The sequence below is a fragment of the Xiphophorus couchianus genome, chromosome 9 (assembly GCF_001444195.1).
Source record: "Xiphophorus couchianus chromosome 9, X_couchianus-1.0, whole genome shotgun sequence".
Classification (NCBI taxonomy): domain Eukaryota; kingdom Metazoa; phylum Chordata; class Actinopteri; order Cyprinodontiformes; family Poeciliidae; genus Xiphophorus; species Xiphophorus couchianus.
The window spans coordinates 26,412,265-26,431,833 of NC_040236.1; the positions used below are offsets into that span (position 1 = coordinate 26,412,265).

The 19,569-nt window shown below is 40.0% G+C and overlaps 2 long non-coding RNA genes across 2 annotated transcripts in view; one reads left to right on the plus strand and one right to left on the minus strand.

The window, feature by feature from the left end:
• LOC114151427 (uncharacterized) overlaps nucleotides 1-19,569 on the minus strand; it is a 23,197-nt gene continuing 3,628 nt past the window's right edge. The window contains exons 2-3 of the long non-coding RNA XR_003596940.1: nucleotides 6,502-6,625; nucleotides 1-10 (exon numbers count right to left, since the gene is read on the minus strand). This is a non-coding gene — a long non-coding RNA (uncharacterized LOC114151427). The remainder of the gene's footprint in view (nucleotides 11-6,501; nucleotides 6,626-19,569) is intronic.
• The window catches only part of LOC114151428 (uncharacterized), a 19,400-nt gene continuing 7,220 nt past the window's right edge, over nucleotides 7,390-19,569 (plus strand). Inside the window, exons 1-2 of the long non-coding RNA XR_003596941.1 lie at nucleotides 7,390-7,405; nucleotides 10,794-10,795. This is a non-coding gene — a long non-coding RNA (uncharacterized LOC114151428). The remainder of the gene's footprint in view (nucleotides 7,406-10,793; nucleotides 10,796-19,569) is intronic.

The window sequence follows — 19,569 nt, forward strand, 5'->3', positions numbered from 1 at the left end:
TGGAAAGTAACTAAGTTACTTTACAAGTAACTTTTTTTAGTTACTTTTGGCAGTTGCTGACAACAACCCTCTGCCACCTTACATGGAGCTTTGCTAATACTTAATTGCAAGTTATTTATAACATCAACTATATATCTCCACTTTTAAGGTTGAGCTGTATGGGAGATTATTTAATGGTAAAACATTTTTTTTGTGTGTCACCCTGCCCCGGTGTTCAGTTTCAGTGTTGAGCAACTTCACGTTCAAATGCAAGCCCAAAACATCGCAACTCATGACTCATTAAATTTGCAATTGACTTTAGAAAAAACAAGCCCAAGCCCTACAGACTTGGTGACAGAAACTCAAAAGTGTTCCTGTTTCAGTTATCTGTCACCCTGAGCAAAAATTCATACTGTCTATCTGAAATATCACCACTCTTCTCAGCTACTGAATACATTTAAAATTAGAGTTAAGTGTTAACTCTTCTCGCCCGGAACGTAGTTGGAGATGGGCACCAGCAACCCTCCCGACCCCATTAGGGACAAGGGTGAACAGAAAATGGATGGATGGATGGATGGATGTTAACTCTTAAATTTAAATTTATCCAAGAATCACAGCTAAATGTCATCAATGACTCCTGACTCTTATGAAACACTTGCTATTAAAATTTTTCTAAAACCATTAGATCAAGTGTGGAATAAGATTCAACCCAAATCTTAAAGAATTCAATATGAGGACAGCGGGTCACAGGTTTCAGAAATAATTCAGTTAATTCAGTGGTTAATTAGATTTAATCCCTTTTTAATCTATAATATATAATCATAAACATGTGAAATAAATGAAAATCCTCAGGAACTGCATATCATCCCACATGCTGTCACTTTAACTACAGAGTGTACCCATCAAAGTCGAGATGTTATGTTGCATTAAACTCCACTTGTTTGCTTTGAGTGCACTGGATGCTGGGAGTCAGCTGGAGTCCTACTGCATGGCAGTTATCCACTACTTTAAAGCACTTTGATGTTTGTCAGCTTCCACTGTTAGTTCTGATGTTTTCTCCTACAGCTTTGTGCTGAAAACTGACTCATGGCTCTATTAACAAACAAGCTCCACTGACAGCATTATAGAAATAAGGAAACAACTCCTCAGGCATTCAGTTTGGGAACATTCCTAGAACTTAGATGACGAAGATACATATAAAGACAAATTTTAATAAAACTGTGACTAAATGTTGTGGAAAGCATGAAATCTGAACCTGTGGCAAAGAAATATGAACTTGTGTTTTTTTCAGAAGTAAAAACTGACTGATTAAATGTATTGTACTGCTTTAATTTGAATGCATTTCAAACACTTCTGCTTAAATAGATTTTGCAATTCGTATTTTTGGTTCTATTTCAGTGGACTTCAAGTACTGAACAGCCATGAAATTCACCCATGGTTGGGGCCATTCCAGAGGTTTAACATTAGCCTACTTTCTCCATCCCAAAATCAGATTTGGTTTGTGCTTGAGATTAAAGATTTTTCACAAGGGTGTCCTGATCATCATACAGTTAAAACATTTAGTCACAAAACCACAGTACAATATCAATAATATCATTAAATAAAAACCATTCTCCTAAAGTCAATATAAACAGTGGCATATAGACTTTGTTTCTGCTAAATCATTTCCAAAACCATTGAAATAATAAAATGAGACCAGCTCCTTCAAAATAGTTAATCCTGAAACAGATTCCGAACCAAAGGTGCTGCGAAATAAAAAGTCAGCATGGACTTTAGGAACAATCAGTAAAAATAAGTCCCATGAGTTCAGGTGATGCCCTATGGGTTTCCTATAAATAAGATGAAGTAGTCTTACTAATGCCTTATACATAAAAAGATGCCAGTAAATCCAACGTCGCAAGCATCAAATTCTAAATGCGTGACTGCTGGCAGAACCACAATAAAGTTTACAGTTTGAACATTAAATATTTTATTGCTGTTATGAATTCAGTTGGATATGGTTTGAAAATGATTAGTTTTAGTTTATGTTTACACAACATCCCAACTTTGTTGGAAATGGGGTTGTAGACCCATGGGCGTGTGAATGGGAGATTAGCTCCTGGTTTTGCCATGACCAGTCATAAATGTCTGTATTTTCAGAGACATTCACTATAATCACCATGTAAAGCATTTACTACCTTCAATCTGAAATAAGGATCACTTTGTTCACAGGATGAATGGCCTCATTGGCAAAATTGATATCACACTGCTGTTATCTTAACACACACCCTTAGATTTCAATAGCACAGAATCAACACTATGTATTTCAGGATGGTTGGTTTTCTATTCTATACAATTCAACTCACTTCAGTTCAGTTTAATTCAAAAATATGTTTTTAATCCAGAAGTTAAATGAAATGTGGTTGTAACTCAAACTATCCATGTTTCTTTGAAGAGTTGTTGTGTGATGGTGATTTCAGTGTATTTCCTGTAGCAGTCTGAAGTGGTTCTTAAAAATCTTCTGTCTAAAGACACTGCTTTTATAAGAGTCTGATTTAGAGGATGTTCAAGGTTGTCCATTCTTCATTTTCTGAAGAATCTTAAATGTACACACTTATTTCAAGATGTTCCACAGGTAATTCTAGCTTTCATCATGTAAGGTACTGGCACCCAGCCATGAAGGACTTGAAGTCCAAACAGGGAACAAAGAGACTGAAAACAGAAATAAAAACTGGAAGCAGAACCCGTCTTGTTTTCTTTAGATGAGACAGACACACAATGAGAGCTCATACGAATCAGTACGATGTCAAACTAAGCATTGTCTGAGGTAACTCCCCAGTCAAGTCAACAATAATCAGACAGATGCAAATCTGGCTCCTCCTCTGAGTGACCTCTTGTTTTGTAGAACATGCTCATCTGCAAACATCCCAGATGACGTATAGCTACATATAGAGGTTAATGGGTTCTAAATGACATGTAAGCCCATTTAAGGTCTCCTTAAGACTTAAGGTCTTCCTTAAATCTGTGTGCTGTGTTTGTTCCAGGAAAAACAGCTGAGAAAACAGCCTCCCAACATTCATGTAGCTTGATGAAGATTTGGAGGTGTTTTTTTATCCATGTCTGACATTTGCCAAAATTCTTATATGCCTAAAAATAACTTGGAAAAAGCAAACAAACAAAACACCATAAACACCTCACACTGCTTATAAGTCTACTCTTATGTGATGTTTATACAAATTTTTCAAAGAGTGAATACAAAACTGATTTCCCTCATTGTTTGTTGTTGGGTGAAATTATCACACAATGCGTTTGTTCTTTCTGGCAGTTGTGAAGTGAATCTTCAATTCTATCTGTTCTGGATCTGAATGTCTCTCCTCTCTCTGCCCTCTCACTTTCTATCAGAGACATGACAGAAACAAGCAAACTGGAGAACTGGACTCGCCGATCCCTTGGATTATGATTTGTCTATAGTAAATTAGTAGTTGCCGTGATTCAGGGCCACGCAGGTTCTGGAGGTAGAATTTCGTCCTGTGACCGGTGGGTTGTTGGTTCGTCTCAATCATTGTGTCCTTGACCTGGCACTTGACCCGCCTTGCAGTGATGATGATGATCTAAAATAGCATCTCTTTCTCTGATCTTTACACACAAATCAAAGAACTGAAGTCCCTTCTCAGCATCCAGTTCTCCAGCTCTGCAGAGGTCTGGCCACCAATCCTTCATTTAATTCAGGTGTGTTGGGAAATGGATGTGTGCATGGGTGTAACTGATGCGGGGTACGGATGTGACATGTCCCCCACGCTCCCCGAATCAGGGCCCTCTGTCATCATTTTTTTTAAATGTTATTCACTCTCCTCTGTGGCTCTACCAGAGGGAAGGGAAAATTCCCTCTGATGAATGTAAAAGTTCATGAAAGCGATATCATTTCTGCATTCACACAAAGAACAAAGGTGACACAGTATACCACTCAGAGCAAAACCAGAAATGTCTCTCAGTGACTTTTGCTTTACCAAGAAAATTGGACTTTTGATTGTAACGTGGCTAAGACACAATTACATTTTAATGGTCTTGGATAGAGGTTGTTATTTATAATGTAAGCATTATTATCAATCAATGACACTGCGTAGATTTAAATGTTCTAAATACTGCCCTGACAACATAACCACTATACTGTGTCAGCAGTATATTATTATGTTCTAACAAGAACTCAAAGTTCATTTTGAAGGACATTGAATTGTAGGAGTCTAGGAGAAATGTTATTTTAAAATCTGGGAAATCAGGAACTTTAGTAAATTCTTCTGCAATTATGTTTGAATTAATTTGAGTTTTTGAATTAATGAGTTACAACATTTAATTTCTCTGTGGAATCAATAAGGTGTCAGGAAGCGGTGTGGTGAAGGGTGGTGAGGCAGATGCAGCGGACCCAGGTATGATGAATATGAAGATTTAATGAGAAAACTTAATCCAAACAACGAGCAGCAGGCACATGGAAACACTGACGACACAGAAGCTAACATTGACGACAACAAGGCTAGACATTGACGAGGACCCGACGAGGAACAAGGAACACAGGTGGAGTTAAATACACGGGAGGGTAATCACAGAGACGAGACACACCTGGGAACAATCAAGGGGAGGACAGGACAACGAAGAGACTTAACGACACAGAAAACTCTAAATAAACAAGGAAAAACACAGATCATGACAGTACCCCCCCCTCAAGGGCGGCTACCAGACGCCCAAGGAAAAAAAAACCAAAAAACCCAACAAGGGTGGGTGGAGGGGTGCCGGACGGCGGGCCAGAGTCCAAACTAACAAAAAACAACCCACCATCGTGGGCGGAAAAACAAGAAGGGCCAAGAGTCCATAAACAACAAAAAAAAACTACCCACAGGGTGGGCGGAGGCAAAGGAGGCGGGAACCACTGAGGTGGTCCGGCGGTCGTCCGCGGCGGCGGGAACCACGGAGGTGGTCCGGCGGTCGTCCGCGGCGGCGGGAACCACGGAGGCGGTCCGGCGGTCGTCCGCGGCGGCGGGAACCACAGAGGCGGTCCGGCGGTCGCCCGCGGCGCTGGAGGCGGGAACCACAGAGGCGGTCCGGCGGTCGCCCGCGGCGCTGGAGGCGGGAACCACAGAGGCGGTCTAGCGGCCGTCGCCCGCGGCGCCGGAGGTGGCAACGGGGAGTCCCGGGGGCCGCCCACAGACGGCGACGACGAGCCCCCCGAGGCAGGGTCTCTGGTGGAGCACAGGGGGTCTCAGTGGGAACACAGAAGGTCGGGGTCTCGGAGGGAACGCAGAAGGTCGGGGTCTCAGGAGGATCGTAGGGGGTCTGGGTCTCTGAAGGAACGCAGAGGGTCTGGGTCTCTGAAGGAACGCAGAGGGTCTGGGTCTCTGAAGGAACGCAGACTGTCTGGGTCTCTGAAGGAACGCAGACTGTCTGGGTCTCTGAAGGAACGCAGACTGTCTGGGTCTCTGAAGGAACGCAGACTGTCTGGGTCTCTGAAGGAACGCAGACTGTCTGGGTCTCTGAAGGAACGCAGACTGTCTGGGTCTCTGAAGGAACGCAGACTGTCTGGGTCTCTGAAGGAACGCAGACTGTCTGGGTCTCTGAAGGAACGCAGACTGTCTGGGTCTCTGAAGGAACGCAGACTGTCTGGGTCTCTGAAGGAACGCAGACTGTCTGGGTCTCTGAAGGAACGCAGAGGGTCTGGGTCTCTGAAGGAACGCAGAGGGTCGGGGTCTCGGAGGGAGCGCAGGAGGTCGGGGTCTCGGGTGGAACGCTGGAGGTCGGGGTCTCGGAAGGAACGCTGGGGGTCTCGGAAGGAATGCTGGGGGTCTCGGAAGTCGGGGTCTCGGAAGAAACGCTGGGAGTCTCGGTAGGAACACTGGGAGTCTCGGTCTCGGGTGCGCCGGCTGGAACGCCGGCTGATTCGGCCTCGGGTGCGCCGGATGGAACGCCGGCTGATTCGGCCTCGGGTGCGCCGGCTGGAACGCCGGCTGATTCGGCCTCGGGTGCGCCGGCTGGAACGCCGGCTGATTCGGCCTCGGGTGCGCCGGCTGGAACGCCGGCTGATTCGGCCTCGGGTGCGCCGGCTGGAACGCCGGCTGATTCGGCCTCGGGTGCGCCGGCTGGAACGCCGGCTGATTCGGCCTCGGGTGCGCCGGCTGGAAAGCCGGCTGATACGGCCTCGGGTGCGCCGGCTGGAACGCCGGCTGATTCGGCCTCGGGTGCGCCGGCTGGAACGCCGGCTGATTCGGCCTCGGGTGCGCCGGCTGGAGTTGCTGGTCCCGGGTCTGGGCTGGCGGAGAGACTGTGCAGACTGGGAGGCAGAGGGTTACCTTTCAGCACGGCCGCTGCTGTCTGGAATTGCCACTCTGCCTCTTGTTGTAATTCCGCCAGTCCCAGATGCGGAAGCCGCGGGATCCACTGATCCAGCAGGAGGACCAGGCGTGTGGACGTATTCAGCCGCCGTCGGGCTGAATACGGACTTGCCAACACTGCCAAATAGTCCTCGATCGCTCTCCATAATCCTTCTGGGTCCATAACGAAAAGTAGCGTGCCTCACCGTTCAGTGTGGTCGGGTCCTACTGTCAGGAAGCGGTGTGGTGAAGGGTGGTGAGGCAGATGCAGCGGACCCAGGTATGATGAATATGAAGATTTAATGAGAAAACTTAATCCAAACAACGAGCAGCAGGCACATGGAAACACTGACGACACAGAAGCTAACATTGACGACAACAAGGCTAGACATTGACGAGGACCCGACGAGGAACAAGGAACACAGGTGGAGTTAAATACACGGGAGGGTAATCACAGAGACGAGACACACCTGGGAACAATCAAGGGGAGGACAGGACAACGAAGAGACTTAACGACACAGAAAACTCTAAATAAACAAGGAAAAACACAGATCATGACATAAGGTATTTTTGAATTGAATATAAAAATAAATATTAGAGAAGAAAATAAAGATTAATTGAAGACATAAAAATGAGGGTAAGAGCTGTAAGTAGGAGATTGACATTTATGTTGGGAGGATTTATCATCTATCCTTGTACGGTTGACACGTGGCTCTGTGTTCAACTACAAATTTATTTCAGGTCCTAGCAGACAGGTACGGTCATTCCTGAGGTGGAGATGCCATTTTTGAGGATTTCTCTGATCTGATAAAGTGTTACAGTAGAAAGCTCTGGGTATTCTATTGGCATAGTCCTTAATGTAAGTTTGAGCCATCTAAAAAATTTAATTAATGAACTATAGTGACAAGACTTTGTTTCTGAACAAAGGGACATGTCTTTATCTTATAAACAAACCCTGGTTATCTCTGGGAGAAATGATAATGCTGCTTCTTATTTTGAATGTCTTTAAGTCTGGCCACACATGGAGATTTACACTGGTGTTAGCAGAGTTAAAATCTGATATTTATACATGGATAAAAACACACAAAACAGTTCTGTCCTCACTGACTAATATTACATCAAACAAAACTTTAGGCCACTTTAGATAATCAAAGTCATTTTGTTTAGTAAATTCCCGAATAATCAGGGAGAGCATTTTGTTTCCATTCCTTTCTCAAATTTACGGACACCAAGATTACTATGGCTCTGTAAGCATATGATTCATGTTTGAGTTAAATAAAGAAGTTCCTCAAACATTCTGCTTCTTTCTGCCACATTATGAAAAATCTAAAGATATCAACTGGGACATCAGAAAAGAATTGTGAATCTTGTGAAGTTTAGTTCATCCTGATGTACAGTTTCCAGATGTTTGAAGATGAGACATTCATCAAATGAAACATTTATATGAAAGTCTAAAATGCATGGAAATCTTCAGTCATCTTAATGAGATGACTTTTCTGTCCTATAGATGAATATATTTTGGTGTAACTATAAATCATGGTAATTCTAACTGACTTAAAACAAGAGAAGCTTGTTCTGATTTACCTTCTGACAGTGACAAAAAAGAAGTGACTTTTAATTCTGTATATTTAAACTTCTGGTTTCAACTGTATACTTGAGTCTTTAGAATGTTTATAATTTTGACCAAGAATAGATCCACAAGGAATAAAAACTTGTTTTCTGTTAGATTTGTTGCTTGTGTGATCATTCCACTTCAGAAACAACTGCACATACCTAAAGTTAATGACATTAACTTAGTGGTCACTACAGTGGACAGCTATCTGAAAGCCATTTTCTTGTGCTTCTTGTGGATTTTTATGTTATAAATGCACACAGACCACTGAAGTGGACACTAATGCATCATAAAATACATTATCAACTACTAGCCATCAGCTGCAAATGCAAGAAATTATTTTTGTTGAATCCGATATGGCCGAAAGACAAAAACGTATGCCAACCAACCCTGTCCGTCCTTCTACTGTAGATGACTCGTCCAGGTAAAAAAAAAATATTGTGACATCAGATAACCCCTAAAAAAACAATACTTCTGATGTATTTTTCAAATAACAACTTTGTATTTGGACAATTGATCACCTAATATATATATATATATATATATATATTATTTTTACAAAATTGTTTTTCCTAGGTTTTTTTATGCCTTAAGAAAATTAAAAAAAAATTGGAAAAATAAATCCTGACACAAAGGATCATAATTCATCCATGAAAGGGTTACATTTCACTGGAACAGAACACAGTCAGACATATTGTACTTCCCCTTGTTGGTCCGTTAACACTTCAGTAAATCTATTTGTGCAGACAGAGTTTGCGGTAAAGTCCTTTAACCAATATTCATTCACACACTTTGCTCCATCTGCTGATGTGTCCATTTGTACTACAAACATGCCACTAATGCCTGTCCTCTGTGCTGATATGGTATCCAGCGACACATAGCAGACAGTAAAGCCAGTTAGCAATAAAGACTACCTTGATGACAGAGAAAAAATGGTCAGCAAAATCTCACTCGACACAGCATAAAGCAAATGATGTCTGTTTGGAGATTAGAATATAGCTCAAGAAGCTCATTTATTTCAGGAGTTCATTTCAAAATCTGAATCATTATGCTCAGAGTAATATTGGATGTTTATTTTCTAGTGTTTTTTGATGATTATGGTTTCAGTTGACGAAAACTCCAAATTTAGTGTCTAGAAAACTTAGAATTTTACTTCAGAACAATAAGAGGAGGAGCTTTGTGGATATGGCTTTGTAAGAGCAAGGGTTTAGACACCCCTGAATGGTTTCCACTGGAGATTCAATGATTCCTTGAATCAAAAGAAATATCCAGATATATTTTTGATGAGGCAGTAACATAGTAACATTATTTAAAGCTCCGAAAAGACAGTTTTACGGAATATGCCCTCTTAAAAGTGCAGTCCATAACTTTAATATAGAATATATTTTTATATTAAACCTGTCACCATGTCATGACAGTATAATATGAGACAAATAATCTGAAAAGATGGATGTCCACAACCTCCTCCCTGAGCTGCTATTCCTGTCTGAAGAAATGAACCGCTCTGACCAAAAACAACCAATCAGAGCCAGGAGGAGGGGCTTAATCCTGCTCTCTCAGTGATCAGGTTAGGGCTGAGATTACAACAACGAGAGGTCATCACTAGAGAGGCGGCAGCACACAGATAGAAGACAGTCATTTATACTGTTGGAGAAGTACTGGGGAAAAAACTTCAAAAGGTATGGAAATACCCAGATACTTTGGTGCATATCTTCAAATAATTTTTGACATTATCAAAACAGAAAGTGAATTTCTCAAAACAAATGGTACAAACAGCATAACCGCATGAATTACCTGCAAAAACCAGTTTCTTTCTCAAAATCCTTAGTTCATTTCTCAAAAGCAAATAAATGATTCAGTTACCGTATCAGTGTCTCTGAAAGACAAGTCCATGTTTGTTTGCGTATGGGTAAGACAGTTAAATTGATTGGCCATGTTGTCAATATAGCAGTGTTTTGTTGTAAACTATAGCTAAACTTTAAATGACAAGAATTGTAATTGTGGGGGTTCAATGACGAGACTGGACAAGATTCACATTTATATTTTTACTGTAATTTGTTGACAGGCGGTAGGCCATCTGGGCTTCCTGAAACCAGGAGAACCATAGACAGTTCTCCTCCATGTCATGTTGCAATGATGCAGTAATCCATGCAGAAGGAGTTTTGTTTCTCAAGGACAAATGCACATCTGGTATATGGAATGTCAGTAGCTTTGATCCTTAAGTAAAGGTCACCTGCTTAACATCTATTTTTTCACATAATCAATGACCTCACTAATTGATCTCAGCACTGCTATTTTTTAACATGCCCCTTTCAGTAAATGAAACATCAGCGCATGAGAGGAGGAAGATGAAGTAGAACAAATTACTTTCAACTTTGATTGCAAGACAACTGATCCACAGCCAGTCAGGGTTATTGTGTAAGAAATGAAATAGGCCCGTTAGTAAATATACTAAAAGATCAGAACATGTCAGGAACAATAAAAAGTCAGTTTATATGTTTGGTTTAGTCTGCTCACAGTATTATGCAGAAAAATATTCTTCAGCATTCATTTCCTTCCTTTCTGCTTAACAGCTTGCTTGTGTTTTTTATGTTTGAGTAAAGATTCGTTTGTGCTGGCAGTATAGAAGTAAAATTGTGTCAGTAGAAATCTTTAACACACCTTTGAATGGCAACTGTATATACTTTAATACATCATTTAAAAAAAACTTTTTGGACAAGGCTTTTCATTATTTGCAAAGTTTATGATGTGTTTATGATGATCACACCTGGTGATAGTTCTCAAAACTCTTTCTGAAGACTGAAAGATTTCTGCCAGATTTTACCCAATATTACCAGTTTGGCAGTTTCTGCACCAGTCTGCAAAAGTTGTGGATTGTCACCATAGTTTGTCTGCACACACATCAATTGTTGTGTGAGAGATTGTTATGTGCTTCGGGCAGATTCTAATTATTTTTGTATATTTTTCTAGATTGTTTTGCTTATAGACTTTAGTTGAGTGACTTTCTGTTTTCCTTACTATTTTGGAGTTTGGATAATTTATTATTTTTGGTAATTAATTTGATTATGTTAAGTTGTGGCTATTGGTCCACCTTTAAATAGGCTGGATTTCGACATGTGTGAAAAGACCCGCCTTTCCGCTCACTTCCGCTCACTCCACCATCACCACTGGGCATGTGTCCTGACGCTGTGCGAGCGTCTCCAGTACCTGTAGGCCACATCTGACGTCTCCAGTCTGCCATGCGATAGTTTTTGTTAGCCTTTGTTTGTTTGCTTTTTGGTTGTGATTTTGGCCTGGTGGGACTTGCTGTCCTGTTTTCGATCTTCTGCAGTAGATCTTTTTGCTTCAGTCCAGTACTAGTAGGGGCTTCGACGACCCTGTATTGGGTTGGCCCCCTGCTGCATTGTTTTGTCCTTTTTGATCGGCTCACCAGGTCCAACTTTCTGTTAATACTTTTGGGGTTTTGTTTTTCCCTCTCCTTTTTTGGGACACGGGGGAGTGAGTGTATTTAATTCTCTCTTTTTTTTCTTCACAGAAAATCAAAGCAGCTGAACCAAAAGAAAAGTCTTTCTTTCAAAAAAGTTTTAAAATAAAATAATCTTTGAACCCTCATTTTTGCCTCTGTGTCCTCAAATATGTTGTGCCCTTTTTAGATGTAACAGAGATGAAGATACAAAATCTGCATGTGTGTAAAGGGAACAGACCCAACCCCACCTTGGTCACAGCCAATCAAACAAGCTTGCATTTTTAGAGTAAAATCTGTTAATGTTTTATTGGTGGTTAGCAATGCACCAATTTGTAGTCTACTATCACCCACGGGACTTTTGGCCTTTTTGACTGGAGCCTTAGCAGGAGTTTGATCATCCAGTCAGTTTGGAAAATCAGTCTGTGATCCTCCATTGGGTGCAGTTACATTTATCAAACGTAGGTGTAAAGGCAGAGGTATTTTTTGCTTTAGGATTCAGTTTTTTGGGAGATCAGAAATGATTTTTTGAAAACAATCATTTAACACATGCATAAACAAAACACTTGCATGAATGTTGTGATCATATCAGGACTCAGGCCAAGATCGTATGCTTAGGTGAAGGTGGATGAAAGAGACAGTGGGTGACAGTTGAGATGCACCTTTGCGCTATTTCAGAAAACTGGCTGATCTAATGCTTTAAATATACAGGTGTAGCGAGCTGAGCTGAGCCTTGGATTGAGCAACCTCTCGCTAGCTGTGCTGGCTCCCATTCGATGGGAGCATGCTCCTCCTCTTTGTATGTTGCCAATAAAATGGTTTAAAACATTTAAAATAAGGGAAAATCAGTTCATATATTATGAACTGATTTTCCATTATTTAGCTCATGTATATAATGTACAGTGTGTTTTGTCACCAACTGTGTGTGTGTAACGTGTTTCGTGTGCTGAGGAGCGATCATAAACAGCAGAGAACACACTTGAGGTGAGGCAGGCAGTTTTCTTGCTGCATGGAAGGGGGCGCTCATGATCCCAAACGTTGGTTTGTGACTCTACTTCTGCAGATTAAATGACAGCGAGCAAGCCATACAGTAAATAAGTCAAGTGTTGGGAACTGGAGTCTTAGCCTTGTTGGGCCTCTTTGAACTTTGTTTTCAAGGTTTTTCTTCTCAGTGTTTTTGCAACCTGAATTTAACTCTGACCTCCTTGCAGGTTTTCCATTGTTCTGTTCAAAAGTAAACTTTATTTAACTGATTTTATGGTCTCCTGAATGCAGGGCCGGCCCAAGCCTCCATGGGGCCCAAAGCGAAATTTGGTTTTGGGGCCCTCTAGTTCTGCTAACAATGTGGACTGGCTGCAAACAGCAGTCCGATTATTAGATCATTCACACACCTGCTATAAACTTATTGAATCTCTGGCAGTGCTGTTTACATTATATACATGTATACAAGGATGCATTTATTGGCCAACTGATTTATCGACCAGTTGATTTCTGAGACCTATTTCCCTAATTTTGGGGGATCGTGATTGGTCGATACTTACACGTGAGACTGATCTTATCCCCTAATCTTATCTTCGTAGCAAAGCTTTAAAAGACAGTCTCTGTCCTCTTCTGCTTTGCAGTGAGAGGTTTGACTGACAGACCAGCCCACCAGGTCAGGTCTGAACGTTTACAATTAACAATATTCACCCCACTGTTGCCAACTGTGTCACTTTCTTGCTATATTTAGCAACACTTCAGACAAAAAAATGAATATCAGCCAAAATCAAAATCAGTAGGTCAGGCTTTTTAAAGATCGGTAGCCAGGGATTGGCCAGAAAACTGCAGTCGGTGCAGCCCTACACACATATTCATGACATTCTATGATTGAAGAAATTTCTCTTAATCTTTACTCCAATAGCTAAAAATTTAATTTATACCAGGTGAGTCTTTCTCCCCTGAGAATGTGGATCGTACCGGTACCGGGTTAATTCTGAGCCTTCAAATGATTTTAATAGAAGTTTCACTTAACTTAGAAGTTGTGTAAAATAATGTTAGTTTTTGCCACAAAATGATTTTGCTCAGGAGTAAACAACATATCCCCAACTGCAGCATAGCGTAGCTCGTTGACTTAGCAGCTAAGTAGCCTGACGTAAAAACATTTTGCTAAACAATGCCAAACATTGAGACGTTTTAATTATTGTTATCAAACATTATCAAACATGGCACTTTGAAGCTAAAAATAGCTCAGACATATACAGAGCCAACCATGAAAATCAACTCATTTAAAGTTTAAACTCAGTTTCACACAAACACAAAGACCCTAGCATAAATGTTTGGCTGTTGAACTGAACCGTTCCAGGTTGCTATCAAGCTAGTTTTCTATTAGCTGCTTTACTAATCTTTTACATTACATTACTAAGACACATTAAAACAAGCCTTTATCTTTCCTTTTTTCTATTCTTCCTCTTTCTTTTCTCCCTCTCTGAAGGATAAGTCCTTTTTTGAGACATTGTTTTGCTAACTTAACTTTTGACCAGAGTTTTGGACATTTGGATGAGCTCTGCACATTGCACAGCAGCTCATGTTACCGGTGAAATGTGCGGTACCTACTTACCAGGGGCCCCCAAGAGCAATTTATTTTTCTTTTTATCCATAAAATAATGATTTCTACATACATTATCAAATGTGTTATTGTAAAAACAAATCACTTAATAGTAAAATTTTGTGGTTTTTTTATATTATAATGACATAGAAATTATTACTAAAAAAAATAAATAAAAAATGAGCTCCACTGAGGAGGCCCTTAGTAGCCTTGGGGCCCTAAGTAGCTGCTTAGTTTCCTTATGCCTTGGGCCGGCCCTGCCTGTATGTGTTCTGTATGTGGGTCAAGTGAGTTGCTCCCACCATGACATCAAGTGTAGTGATATATTTATTATTTTCTCCTCTCTTCCGACGTCAACATGGATGAGTACTTGTTTACACATAAATAGTTTTCTAAAGTGGATTTTCAATCGAAGCAGGACCTAATACTAAAGGAAGGCAAACATCCGAGCTGAAACCTTTGGTTTAAACTATGAGACTGAAGAATACCCGTTCTTTTCAAATGGAAAGAAAAGACTGGCTTTGTGGAAGTCCTGCTAGAAACTGCCTTTTCTGCTTTCCTTGCCATCTTTTCTCAATTTGTGTCAAGGATAGACTTGGATTTGGATGAACGGATATTTTTGTGCAGAATGAGCGGCGCATGAACTAAGTTTATAAGTAAAGGTAAGATGGCAATAACATTTTTTGGTTTAGTTTTAAATGAAATGTGCGTTTTGTGGGCTACAGTTGTAAAGAACGCAGAAAAGAAACATAACCTGCAAATTGCTGTTAGCGTAGCTAATAGCAGCGGTAGCTATAATCTACCACAGCAATCACTTATAAATAATCGAAAAGAAACATTAAGCCTAAAACCATACTAGTGCAACAGAGTGAATGTGCTGTTCTTTTTGTGGGAAATATTTGAGTGGTCGTTCTCACTAAAACCAGGAAGATAGAGCACATAACACCAGTTTTAAAGTCCCTCCACTGGCTCCCTGTAGCTCAAAGAATAGACTTTAAAATACTGTTGTTAGTTTATAAATCACTGAACAGCTTAGCACCACAATACATTAAAGATCTGCTGTTGTTGTATCAACCTTCCAGACCTCTCAGGTCTTCCGGTTCTGGTTCTGCTCTGCATCCCCAGAACCAGAACCAAACGAGGAGAAGCAGCTTTCAGCATCTATGCACCACAAATTTGGAACAAACTTCCAGAAAACTGTAAAACAGCTGAAACACTGACTTCTTTTAAATCTCAACTAAAAACCCACCTGTTTAGAATTGTATTTGAAATGTAATCAATTACAAATTTATGGATGGAACTTGACTTAATGCTTTGTTTTGATTATTGATTCTATATTGCATTGTGTTTCTGTGTTTGTAATGATGTAAAGCACTTTGAAATGTCTTGCTGCTGAAATGTGCTATACAAATAAAATTTGATTGATTGATTGATTGATTTGTGGAGTTGAATCCTGAAACATAAAATGGTGTTGTTGTCAGTTGCTGAAGCAATCTACTGTATATCGTAGTCACTTGTTTGAGCCTGAAAGTCCTTTTTAGCATCCATCATGGATCACAGAAGTCCAAATCAGTTTTAAACATGTAAGGCTATACCCCACATCGAGTTTACTGAAGACAACAAATCAACCTGAAACCTAGATCTTTGAATCATCACTGCTGATGTTTATTTCCAAAGAAATATATCTCTGACCATTTAGTTTCAAAGATGTCTGTTCACAAATTATGAAAATAAAATAAAAATTGCTGTCTGAGAAGTATTAATTTATCTGTTTTTTTTTCTATAAAGCACTTGACTAAGAAACTTTTAGAAAGGGATCGCAGATGAAGAAATCTATTAAATTTGACTAATACTTAGAAAAAAAATGCTTAAGTAAATGCAGAAATTCTCCTTTTCAAGAACACCAAAAAGTTCCGCAGCATATACTGTTTTCACTTGTCATGTGTGTAGGAGTGTGTGTATGTGTGCTTATTATGGAATGCCTTTGTAGATCTTGATTAGAAGAGACAGTACAGACGTGGATCTAATATGACAGTGAAAGAGTAAATGCAGAATTCTGTCACTCTTTGTGGTTTTCACTTCATGGAACTTAAAGGCTTAATGCATGAGCTGCTGTGGTTAAATATTCCTTTGCACCACCCAGCAATGCAGATGCAGAAATACATAAGTTTCCATACATCAACATTCTCCATTATGTTTTTGTGGGTGGATGTATTGGCATTAGCAGGTTTCTAATGGGCAAACACTGACAGCATTGGAGACATGGTCTCTGAAATGACACCAGCCATCTTTTGTTGTGCTAACAGCTCCTTGGAGCCCCATTTGCTGGCTGAGTGGGTCTCCCATTACACAAGGCGATTGCCATGTGGGATGTCAAAGTGAAAGTGGGTGAGGGGATTGTTGTCAGAGTTGATAGAGAATAAAATGGATACAGTCCTGCTCAGAGTTATAGGCATGCTTAAGTAACAGAAAAAAAGATTTTCAGAATTCAGTTGTGAAATAATTTGTTTTCTATTATTTTAGAATATTTCAACATTTAAGTCCCGCAATAAACTTTGGATTTTGGAAGTTTAAATTCAGAAAAATGACAAAATGTGGTCCATTTTTAACCTTTACAGCACCTGTTAGGACACAACTCAACCAGGAGGAAGGAAAAGTAACATTAAAGAAACCCAGATGTTAAGAGTTTAACAGTTTAAGATTTATTGTTTGGGTTTAACAAAACAAAAAAGGTGAAAATAAAAAACAATTAAAAGTTATCGACTTCCAACCAAAAGTACTAAATAAAACACAAAATCCACAGAACAATTTGGTTGTAAACCAAAGATCTTAACTAATTAAATCTGGACCAAATGTCTAAAGTTAAACAAAAACAATCAAACTACAAAACTCTAGTAGGCTACTAGAAGTTTACATACAAAACCCCAGAGGGACAAAACTATAGTAGCTGTCAACAAAGTTTACAGAAGGTCACAGAAAGACAACGCTATTTACAGTAGTCAAACACCCAGCAAAGTGGCAAGATGTCTTAAAGAACCAGCTGCACCTTCTCCGAGGAAGTTTTGGATTTAAAAAGGGAGGCCTCATCAGGTGGAGCCAATGAGCTCTGCTGTAGGCCTTAGGGAGGGACACAGGAGGAGGAGGGCTGCATCCAGTTCCCAGTGGAGTCAATTGGCAGAAAAAAGCTGCAGCCATAAAGAAAAAGAAAAAAAAAGAAAACATACAAGACCACTGGCCGTAACAGCACCTAATAAAGCCTGTCAGTTCTCATTAACTAACATGCTTCATTAAATTCCATCTCCATCATGCATCTCCTGAGTTCCTGTCTGCTGATTGGTCCATCATGACAGTTTCGGTATAAAGTGGGCAACCAATTCTAGTTTCTACTAGCTAATGGTGGCAACAAGAAAAATATAATTGCTGCAGACCAACTTAAATTCAAAATGACATGATGTGAAATAAAAACTCAAAAGTTTTGAAATCCCAATTTCTAACAGTAATTTGGACAATAATCTTCTTGAATAGTTTAGCTTTTGCTTTGAGGACTTGGCACTAAGAAGAATGAACTCTCTGATATGAAGGTTAGTGCTGATTCAGAAAAGCACCAAATGCAACACTGGAATGTTCAGACTGACCTGAAGCAATCTGGAATGGTATTTTCAGCCTCCATGACATGTCACATGGTGAACCTAAGCTCCACTGCTCTAGCAAAAGCTCCAGCAGAAAAGAAAAACTAACTGCCATTTTCACAGAGTAAGCTGTTGATAGACATTGTAACAACTCACTGGAATCTGTATTGTTCAGGACCTAGGAAGCCAAAGAATGGAAACATAATCATCCCTTCATTTGGGAAATGCTCATTTCTATTGATTTTCTCCAGGGAATTAAACAAAAAGAAGAAAAAATAAATAGTTTCACTTGTGTTTTTATTATGAAATAACAGGTGATGGATTTCAGAAGTTCATAAAGTACACATAAATTCTTTGCTATGTTCATAAAATGTCATATTATCTGCAAAAGGATCAGATGACGCATCCCAAAAAACATACCAGACATGACATGTCTGGTATGTTTTAAGAGTCAAGAGTCCTGCTCAGATTTGCCTGTAGCTAAAACTACAGGCAAATCATCTGAAAAGGTTTAATTTTGAAATCAAAAGGAAAGGCAATTTTATTAGTATAGCACATTGTCAGCAACAATTCAACGTGTTTTACATATTAGAAGAAAAATAAAACAACAGACTAGCAAAAAACATTTTATTGTAGTGGCAGATTAAGAGAAATCAATAACAGGTTGAGACAAAGATTACACTATGATGTCTCAGTAATTTATGCCCAAACTTAACAGGAGCAATATTTTAATTCACCTCATGTGTGCATTATCCTTATGCGTGCAAAAAATGTGCCATGTGCGCACTATTCAGTGACCACAAGCCCTCCACTGTACTTTGATAAAAAGCAGTCCATTATTCTGCGCTCAGAGGGTCTTGGCTCTCAGCTTCCTGGAGACGTGGACCATGTTGACATTTAAAATTTTATTCAGTTGCTGACGTTTGCCTGTTACGTATGTAATTATCCAGTTTGATGCACTGAAACTTATCGGATATTGCTTGCTCTGTAAACAATCATTCTTCACAGTGGAAAAAGAGTCAAACGAAGCGGCTGTTAATATTAATTCAATGTTTGGAAGCGTGACCAACATGGACTGTTGGCTTTGTTCTCTCCCTCTGCTGCCATTGCTAAAACTACAGGCAGAGTACAATTCTAAAACAGGGCAGAAAACTAACATCATGATTCACAACTTCTTCTGTTTGCTGATTGGCCTATACCTTTTTTTTACCATTGTTGCCATTTGCTGTCAGTAGACCCTAAGATTCTTGGAAATGCTCAAAGGGAGTGAGCACCTTCGTTTTCAAACCGCTATTTTCAATATTTAAATAGCAACAGTTATATAAAAAATGACAAACAAAACCTGTGGCATTTGTATCCAAGAAGGCAGACTGGCCTGCACTTTGTGTTTGGAAATGCGTCTCTCTCGCTGAGGGCCTGCATTTGTAAAGCATCACCATTTTCCTTCCTAGCGCATAGCAGACACTCGGGGAAGCACTTGTCATCGTCCCTACTGTTTCGACGCCAACTCTTGAAAGCCTCTTTGAAAAAGCACACTTTTTTCTTAAAGCTGAATTTATTTTTTTCTTTTTCTTTTTTTTAGACATTGGCAGCCTGAATCTATGAATGCACACTTAGACCTCAGAACTGCCATCAGTGTGTCCTTTCCTCAGTTAACAATGAGGAATAAAAGGAAGCTTAATGAAAGCCTCCCTGGTGAAGACAGTTGCCATCTGAGACAAACGTTTGTTGTTTTCCATCTCTTCAAATTGTCCCACACAATGTGAACTAAAGTAAGGTCCAGCTCCTATAATTCAGACTGATTATTTATTTTCAGCTCACATATGGAAAGTTGAATAGAAACAACGTACAAATTTTAAGGTATTTCTAAAGATTGTACATAAAAAGTACATACAAACATCTGTATAGATATATAATTGTATAATCTCAAACCAGTTAGAGCAGTGGTTCCCAAAATGTGGGCCATT